Source organism: Homalodisca vitripennis, chromosome 2 (assembly GCF_021130785.1).
Source record: "Homalodisca vitripennis isolate AUS2020 chromosome 2, UT_GWSS_2.1, whole genome shotgun sequence".
NCBI lineage: Eukaryota > Metazoa > Arthropoda > Insecta > Hemiptera > Cicadellidae > Homalodisca > Homalodisca vitripennis.
Window position 1 is genome coordinate 77,772,011 of NC_060208.1, and position 10,633 is coordinate 77,782,643.

At 30.5% G+C, this 10,633-nt stretch overlaps 1 protein-coding gene across 1 annotated transcript in view; it reads right to left on the reverse strand.

Annotated features, from left to right (window-relative positions):
* The window catches only part of LOC124354211 (SNF-related serine/threonine-protein kinase), a 60,840-nt gene extending 54,120 nt beyond the window's left edge, over window positions 1–6,720 (reverse strand). The window contains exon 1 of the mRNA XM_046804497.1: window positions 6,508–6,720. The gene's annotated coding sequence lies outside the window, so the exon portion shown is untranslated. The remainder of the gene's footprint in view (window positions 1–6,507) is intronic.
* Between the last annotated feature and the right edge of the window lie 3,913 nt (window positions 6,721–10,633).

A 10,633-nucleotide genomic window follows, 5' to 3' on the forward strand; every position in this document is an offset into this window, starting at 1 on the left:
AACTATTTCATACAGCAAAGTCTCGTGAAAGATTAGGAAAATTTTCAGCCAATATGTAGGGAATGACTCAGAAATCTTACAATTGCAAATGTTTAATACACTGTTATTAACAAGATGGAGTAGTTTCTTAGACCTGAGTAACAAGGATATATGAATGGTACCTCAAATACGAACAGAACTTTACCATAAGACCAATCAAAAATCTTCACTAATGCTCGGTCAAATACTATGGAGTGACATGCACCATAATCAAACTAAGTGTTCCTCTTATATAAATAAAGCTACATGCTCAATATCAAGTCTATTGGACAGGTAGACAGAAATTAAATTTTTCCAAGCCCACAAGTGATACGTTTCGCTTACACTCGACCAATACAAAGAGTAGTTGAGACTTTGACATTATGGGGGTATCCTACAATGTTGATAGAACAACAACCCCCCCCCTGTTCCCTGTTTTATTCACTACTGAACATTAGATACATCATACACATGTGTGATTACAACCAGCATTTACTTGACTAATATTGTAGAAAATACCCCTAGAGGAATTTTTCTAGGACCCTGTAATTTGTATAAATATTGCGTGAAAGAAAGGGATTTAGGAAAACCTCCCTCACCACTTGAAATTCCAAATAAGGATACTGGCATGTATTAAAGAGGAGGAACACCTAACATGCATGCGCTGCAGGAGCAGCTAGACATCATGCGTACTGTACATGGAGGAATAACCGAAAGACTGTTGTTTCATGTTCTATATGGTAAGATTCATCTGTAAGCAATACACCACTTCTCTGAGTAACAACTGTGCCAGATGATGTTGAAGAGGACATGTAAAATAAGAAATGAACTGTCTGTTTCTAGCAAAATTATAACACATACATATTTTTTTGTAGTAAATAAGAGACAGTTATTATTTTAAACAATTCTTCCACTTTACAACACTTTGGCATTTAAATATAGAAAGTTATGTTTTGAAGGTTGGGTGGGTACGGTCCAATAAGCGGACCCGGTTTTTTATATCGAAATTGGCAAACGATATTACTTAATCATAACCATCGATATAATCAATCGATACTGATGAATTATTTTTAACAACTTAAATAATCTATATGAACAGCTGTAAACACTTTCAAATAATACAAGGTAATATTTTAAATTTCACGTAACATTGTGTATTAAAATGGCCGTCAATCTTAGGAAGCTTCACGAAATTGCTTTAAAAGACGATAAAATATGTTTTTTATGGCTTCAGGATGTTGGGTTAGTACCTAAGAATCCATTATGTGATATTTGTGGAAAGGTAACAAATGTAACTGTCAGAGAAGCTAACATGGTCGTCTTCAGATGCAAAAAAAGAAGGTAATGGTGGACACAACTTTAGTAAAAACGTTTTCGTTCTGTTTCATTTAGTTAAAGTTATGAGTTTCCCTGATTTTGGTTATGTTCATTTATTATTTGTTATCATTAAATTCACATTTTAATTTAAACATATGATTGTTATTACTTTTATATCGATTGATAGTCTATGATTCGATATGCGAATATTAGGTATCGATGATTATATTCTTCGATATAAAAAACCGGGTCCGCTTATTGGACCCTACCCGGTTGGGTATAGTTACAATCATTAATAAACTTATTTATTGTTAAAAATACGCAATAATTTTATAAAGCTAACATTATAAACCTATTCCAATGAAACATGTTTAATGATTAAAATAACATCTAAATGAATAAATATTATTTTAACAACAAATATTAAGTTCTTTCACTACCCTATCTATTTTTCCATGCATTAATGTATAACTCTAGTTCACAGGACTAGTCAAAGATTAACAAGTCCTAAACATATTAGATTTATTAGCCAGGACTAAACTCCAGGCAGGTTTTGGGTATGTTTGAACACTTTTCTTTCCCTTCTTTCTGTTCTTTATTTTTGTATGTACTAATACCTCCCCAACGTGACAAAGAGGATAGATTCCAATCCTCGAAACGTTGTGTTATAACTTTTGTAACATATAACGATAGCAAATGTCCGAAATCCTGTTATTCTGACAAATCTTCCATCGTTAGTAACAAACTTTAAACAGAGAAGTTGTTAATAATCACTCACTGAGATAAGAGAAATGGTTACAAAAAAGTTAACAATATCTTACAAAAATCGAAGTTCAAACAAATTATATAGTATTAGTATTCTTTCATCATTTTTCTAGAGAATTGTTAAAATGAGATTAACTTTAATATTTCTGTATTAGTTTTTGTCTTTTGATTAAGCCAGAACACATTCTTGTAACAACTGACTTAACGGGTAGTACAAGTTACCTTCTTGGTAAATTCTTTAAGGGTTGAGATTTTTTGCACTTATTATGAGAGTTGCTTTGAAATTTACTTTCCTTGCAAAATGATCCATTTTCTAACAGAATGCGCAGGTGAGTTGATTTAGTTGTTCTTTATTACGAGTAAGTGAGTTCAAAAGTACTGTATTTAATTGCTTTATAAACTTTTAGGTTTGTCAGAATCTCACAAGTTTGTCCCTTTGCCACCCCAAAATTAACTTCAAAACATTATGCATTTTAGAAGTACCTGAATTGTTGAGTTCTTGAACACATGAAAACACTGAGCTTAATCTACTCTATATTTTAAGTAAAACTTCAAGAGCTGATAATCTTGATTGAAGTTCTATGTTTTATTGTATAGTTTGCACTGATAAGTAAGCTTTGATATAAAGAATGGTCAGATAACCACCAATATTACACAAGAAAGTAGTTAATGTTACATTATTGACTGATAATCATGATTTTAACATGTGACATATTAACAGATGAAGCCTAACCACCCCAACATATACAACACCATCTTTTGGGACTTGGTAAGGAGACACTTTATTATTAAAACACTGTTTTGAAACCCAACTTAACAGGGGAAAAATTTTAATGTATAATGAGGCAAGATATTTCAAGAAAGATTTCATTAGTGTGGTTTTTATATTTTGCATGAAACTTCACTTCAACATAAACAATGTTCTATGATGGTAAATGTCCCTTTTGTGTACATGGAGGATGTAAAAATTTCTTTTCTGCTGAAAGTTTGTCAATCTGTCCTCTGTCCGCAGGACGTCTTGAGAATAAAATGAGCTATAAGACTAGATTTTATGTACAACCTCAGCAAAGCCACACAACACATGGTAAGAAACTTAACTCCTGATGTCTGGAGTCAACGTCTATCTGACGAGATCCGTGTGTTTAAGCATTAGATTTCAGACGCTGCACCAAGCAGAAGGTGAAATGGAGCTAAACTCAAAAATTCAGATTGAATCAATCCTTCCCACCACAGCTACCGTTATGACAAGTTATGATTGTAAGTTGATATTATTATCTCATTACTCCCTGACTCCCATAAGAGTAACAGTTTGTGTTCCTGTTTAAAAATTAATTGGATTTATGGATCACCTAAACATGCTTTTTACTCAGTGAGTGATTTTTTTAACTCAATTATAAAAATATAGTTACCATACTTTACGATTCTGGTAAATAATAGTTTGTTACAAGTTTATTTATTTATTTATTTACATTCCCACGGTATAACCATTTTGCAAAATTACAATACTTAAGATGACTAGTAATAACAGTAATTACTAGTTACAAGTTTACAAGTTAGGGTGACAAAATGCTCATACACTTTTTATAACTATAAATATACTGATTATTATTGTTTAACAATGTTCTGTCAGTAAAATAAAACAATGATTCCGTCTGTTTACACAAACAATGGGTATATATTTTACTCTTTATATTACTGTTGTAGGATTTAAGATTTAGTGTTATTTCCTGTAACAATAATATATTTTGCAAGTATTTCATCACAATATGCCTTTACCAGACTTTTTTACATTTGACGTTGCAAGATATTCATACAAAATTGAATCAGGAAATTTTTACTATAAAAAGGTTTGAACTACTAAAAGCTCTACTTTATTTACCTTTTTATAATTATGTTACCTGCTGATAAAAGTTTTTTAAATTTTATGATAAATAAAAAAAATGAATTCTAATAAAAAAATGTAAGAAGCTGCAACATAGTGAATGATTTATTACAAATTCAACTGAAAAGATACCGAAAATGGCTAAATTCTTATTGCCTGCATCATTACAACATGTTGATTTGAAAGCTCCTATTTGTCTTTGCTTGTTAACAAAAATAGCCTTAAGCACCATGTGTTTGTTCTTGTGATCATTTATGGATCCATGGATATCATCTTCCACAAAGCTTAAAAGCCAGCTGTAGTGAGATGACCTTGAGTTTTACCCCATAACAACAATGTTAAACTTCAAACACTTTTACACACTTAGTATTGATAGTTATGGAAGACATCTTATTAAAAAAAATATGATAAGTACAGATTCACATGCTTTTTTTATTTAAATGTGTTCAAAGTATTCGTACCCAGCATCAATGCACTTTTGAAGTCGGATTTTCCACTCCTTGAAAGCAATTTTCACACTTAGTCCAATAAAGTATGTTATTTCTAACAATGTTGTTTTTCGTTAGGTGCTTTGTAAGAAAAACTGTTAAAAAGCTGTAGCCTCCAGAAAATACCAAAGTACCCGGTTTTCAGCATGGTAAAATTTATTCATTGTTTCTACCTCTATGGTTAAGATTATTCACGGTTTCTTCCATTGTTCCTTCAGTTGTTTGCTATTACACAATTGTTTCCTGATTCCATTCAGATTAGGTTACATATTAATTTACAACAAAAAAATAATTGTTACTCTATTTTTTGGTACTAATGAGAGATGATTTTCTGCATATAAAATCTATAAGTTAGTATCATACTTTAAAGTATACTAGTTGTTGTTTTCTTTTATTTCATAATGTGAATTTAAATTTATCATGTATTTGTAAGTTAGCGGTTAGCAGGTTAGCAACCATGGGCAGAGTACAATAAGCAGACATAGTTTTATATTCATTATTACAATCAATGATAGGCCTACTATGGAATAACAGAACTATCAATCAATACATATCAATGTATCAAAAACACTAAATTATAGTCACATATTTCAAATTAATAGAAATAGTTTGAACAATTATGTAATGTCATTAATAATAAAGGAACCATAACCATGAACCAAATAATAAAATTAAAATATATGACAGAAAATATGTCATTGATATAAAATAGAAAACGTAATAACAAAACAAACATCTTGAAACCAAGAATAAAATAATAAATCATATTTTGGTGTTATTTTGTATATGTGTCTAAAATTAACTACTTTTTAAAATAATAATAGGTAATAATAAATTCGCTTAGGCTTATTTGTTGTAAAACATGATACATGCGTTGACAAAGTCTAATTCAGCTACAGACTAAATAGCATTGTTTCTAAATAATATTTAATAAGTAAAATACATAAATATTTTATATATATATATATATGACATTAATTGTCTAGTTACTTAAAAGAAGTTACTTATAAGAAGTTACTTATATATCAAATTGTGTTCAAAATATGAAAACGTGTATAGTTGGTGCAATGATTTAGTTATTGTTCAAATTAATTACTATTGGTTGATTATATCGATGGGTATAATAATTAAATATCGTTTGATAATTTCTATATAAAAAACCAGGGCCACTTATCATACTCTACCCGCAGCCATTGCCATGCTACATAGAATAATATGGTTCTAGAGGAGTTTGTAATATTTTTGTTCTCATGCATTAGTAATCAGCCTTTTTTTGGAATTTTATATTTTACTGAACAGTAACCTACTCTTGAGAAATGTTTTACGTTTGTTGCCATCAATGCAGAGCATCTGCTGTAGCCTGCACTGATGGCCGAGAGGCACTCCTGTCAGCCTGTCCAACTAACTAGTTCCTTTTACGAGAATTTCTTTATTTTCAGCCTTTGCAAAATATAATTGTTTTCTATTGTTTTTTATTTACTTTTCAACATTTTCCTCTTGGAAAAAAAAAAACATAAAATATTGTGAAGTGGCTAAAGTAAACATTTACGTTAAATTTAATCCTTACTATAATACACAATGAGTGTCAACTGCTTGTTAATTTTTACATTATTCAATTTGTTATATTCATAATATCTTTATTGTGTTACAGTTACAGTGAAGAATTAAAATAGTCTTATTTAACCATAATAACCTGATATGGGAATAAGTTAGATGCCAAATCTGCCAGTTAAAAAAACAACATAGGTGCAAAATAATGTTCACTATTGTTTATTCAAAACCGTGTTTGGATAAAACAATTTAGGCCTTCTTACAATTACAGTATTTTGATCACAAAACTTATCCTATCAATTGCCTGCTAAAGAAGGTTAGATGTACATTTATTTACTTATTTATCCTCCAATATAGACGATGAAATATTGCTATACTGTCCGAATACGTTGACCTACACAAAAGAATATTAATAAGCTATTAAATTACACTGATTCTTAAGTGACAAAATTAGACCAGCAAGTGGAGTAAAAATATGAGACTTACCTAAGTAAAATTTAAGTTTGCTCCTGGAGACAAATCTCCTGTACAGTTTATTTCACTTCACAACACCATGACCTATGAATGCTATCAATATACAGTAACAGTTCAAAACAGATAAAAATGATACGAGATCGTGATTAAACTGACAACAGCCTAACACTTTTACTCCTAACAACCTACGCCTACTACTGTTCTGTGTTATGTCTGAAGTTTTCTAGGTTCGCTGTAGTATGAGATGCATAGAGTATAACGAGAAAAGTACAAAACTAATTTGGCTTTTGGAAAGATTGGCTACACCAGCTATACCTATACTCAATAAAATAACGTCATTCTTTTTGCAAAAAGTAAATTAAAAAATGTATTGTTGCATTTAAAGTATTACTTTTTTTGATTATTCAAGTGTATAATTAATGGCTACTGTAACAGTTAATGTTGAGTTGAGTATAATAATAATAGTAAATATACTGTTCAAACATTTTCTAATTTTTGTACTTTTTATCGTACAACTGTCAAATTCGCATTTTTTAATTTTTGTATTCTTTGTATTCTTTCCACCACTCTATATGTTACCAACACCACGATTACCATCCTTGGTTAATACTGAACTTACCGACTACCACTCTAATCTCAGAAACATTAAATTATTTAATTACGTATTCTTTAGGCAAAGGGTATCATTGCTTAACACATTGACTGCGGTAAAAGTACCTCACAACTACCATAACTGTCCTAAATTCGGTATATAACTCGTATCGCAGTGAATGAGTATATAAGATTCTATAGGCAGTTCTTTAAAAGGTACGTGTTTCTTCAACAGAAACTAATCTCCACTGCCTTTTCGTCGCTTATATATTATGAAAACAATCATTATTATCCTAATTATGCTCTAAAAGGACGTGAAAATACGGGATAAAGGATATTTTAATGTTTAATACATAGAGTACACATTTTTTAAATGATGAGTTTAATGCGTGACATACGAAATAATTATAATAATTATTGCTAATAGGTTTTCTAAATGTTTCTTTTTTTAAATCCATTCTTTTAATTCTATTTTCTTGTTAAATGTCATATCAAATGTTCGAAATGTAGGTAGTTTGTTTAGGTGTTTACTTATAATTTTTTTTTTTTTAACTACTGTATATTCTATAAGTCGTTTCTGAGTTTATTTATTTAAATTTAGTTTAGAACATACGTTTCTCGTAATGGAGGAGATAATGTACTCATAATTGTTCGATGGTTATAAACGAGCACAATTACTCTCTGAATCAGAACTTAACTAACTCAAATATTAATTCACCTGGCTTTAATGCTTCTCAGCAAGAATCAGTAAGGCACTGATGACATTCCTTGGCAAGTAGAGTATTATTGGCCGAAAGTATTAGAAAACGTTATCTAATCCTAACACTGACAATGATATAAAGAAAGTGTTGAATTGATTTTTCTAGTGAGTCAGGTAACACGAGTTCTGTACAATATCAAAATGGATGACACGTCCCCACGACACCACAAAAAGGAGCCAAAACCACCTTTGGTTTTTGTATCACAGATATAATATGTCGAAAATAGTTGCTAGCTTAACAATTCGAAAAAATTACAGACATTTTGAACTTTTTTTATTACAAAAGATGATTGTAATATCCCTTTAAAGTATAATCTTTCCTTGATCTACACTCTAATCACTTATTATTTTAATTATATACTCTTCTGTAGCATTAAAAGGAACCCTCCCCTCACTTATTGCAATGTTTACAAATTGGAATATGTTTCAATACATTTTTGACCAAACAACAAAACTAAAAACGCCCTTTAAAAACACAGCAATGTTTTTTTTATCGAAAATAATATATTACGTCTGTACCCGGAACGACGATAACTGTGCAAAGTATCAGTATCTTATCAGTATAAGTAATAGTGACCTGTACTGGGTACTTTCGGTTTGCGGATAGACGAGTGCCCGGTACAAAGTATCTGTTACAGTACTCCCGACGCGATCATTTTTTACAGTAGCAAGTGAGCCGTCGAGATCTGAACAGTCATGTTCTTTGTTAATTTGATGATTTTTTGTCACTACACCGCCCTGGTCTAGCGATTTACACGTTAAAAGGAGCACTCTGCCACTCTTGATGGTTACGGTGAATTAACCAAACCTGCTCGTGGCCAATGCCGAATTTTGTGAACCACCCGGTCAAGAATAAAAGTTAATATGGTAATTTCATGAGGTTATTTTCATACTATTCTAAAATTACATACTCCATTACAGTACACTTTTATCTACCTTGTATAAACATTTAGGCTTAATCGGATAACAAGTTTCCGAGCTATGAATTTTCAAAGTTGTAGTGTCATAAACCAGTATTTGTTCGTTGTTATCGGTATACAAACTGGAAGTTATTATTAGTCAATAGATTTATATCTCGAAATGCAAAAATAAACCACTTAAAAATTTAACTTCCTCATTAGTTTTAGTGTAACGTACATTTATTAGTTAGGTTGTGGCCAACCTTCCGACTCGGATGTATACACTTATTGATTCGAGAGTAGATATCAAGCTTTAGCTTTAGTCTTGTTTAGTAATATACATTTAACTATTTTGTTAATGTTATGATTAAATTTAGTTAAACACGCTTAATACAAACTGAATTTGTTGCGGGAGATTTTAATTATCCTGGTATTGGCGGTAGAATGGTTTAATTGTAAACTTTATACACTGTGATCTGGTATTTTTCCTCTATTTATTAGTTCAGAATTACTGCAAAATAACTAATTCAGGACATAATATTTTAATCAATTCCTGGAGGAGGGCCCTCGGATCCCACTGCTAATCTGTACGGTTTTCCATACAGGACTCGCTGGTATTACGGGCACCCTCTAGAGAAGATTTCTGGGTGCACCAATGCATGTGAACAAAAAACTTATGTACACATTGCAAGTATTATTGTTGATTAATTTTGTATTCTGTTTAATTTAAACGTACAGACCTTGGGTTCATGTAAGAGCATTTAAAAGTAGTGTGAAACAAAGAGAGAATGTAGCCAAGGATAATTTCAATTTAATTTGTACAGTAGAAATTTGATTGATATCAGAACATGACATACTACCATAGTATGTGCATCATTTTCAGCATCTAATAAAGAAATGCCTGAAAATCACCTTTATAATTTTAATGTGTAAGGCCAGATTTGTAGTCAAGGTGTATCTCGGACTTGTATTCTCTAAACTTGACCAGACGCCTTTCTGTTAAACATAATTCATTTATCTGAAGCAAACATCAGAATAGGAAGATTAGAAAACCGAAATTTGAGTAGAGATACTTTGAATTCTACCCGATATTTTAGCAGATAATCTTTGTACTCAAGAATGCAAATGCTTAGAGGATGTTATTAAATGAACAAAATAAAAAGTTAGATTTAATGTTTAAATTTGTTTGGTTGATAGTTTCTATGGCAACCGCCATCTGTAACAAACAAAAAGTAGCAATTGCTGCCATGAGCCAATAGTAGCCTGTTATAAAATCTTTCTCAGAACAAAGATTTGTATAATGTTTGCATATGATTTTATGGTATTTGAAATTATTGGGCGTTTTTACTGTGCAGAGAAACAGCCATTCTATCTACAGTCAGAAAAACAATACTTATATCACTCAAAGCTTGTTATAAACGATTATTTGAAATACAGAATTAATGCAGTTTTAAAGATTTTCTAAATTTAACTATTGAACCATAAAGTAAATGTAAATGGCCGGAATAAACACTTTTTTACCTTATTAATTTATCACATAAATGTATATTTTCTTCGATATTATAAAAAAGAACAACTATCGCACTTGCAATATTTTAGACTGAAAGTAAATTATAAGGACCGTTAGTAGACGCTTTTTGACTGAAGTAGGTCTTGAACATCAACATACGTGTACATTTTCTTAATAAGGGTAATGTGTTAAACTCAACGGTGGCGTAATCATTACATTAGACCAGAAATAAATTTAAACTGTCAGAATAGACACTTAGACTATAATAATTTCTAAGTTCTAAGTATGTACTCGTATATAACTAAGATATATATATATATATATATATATATATATATATATATATATATATATATATATATATATTTTTCTTTTTTC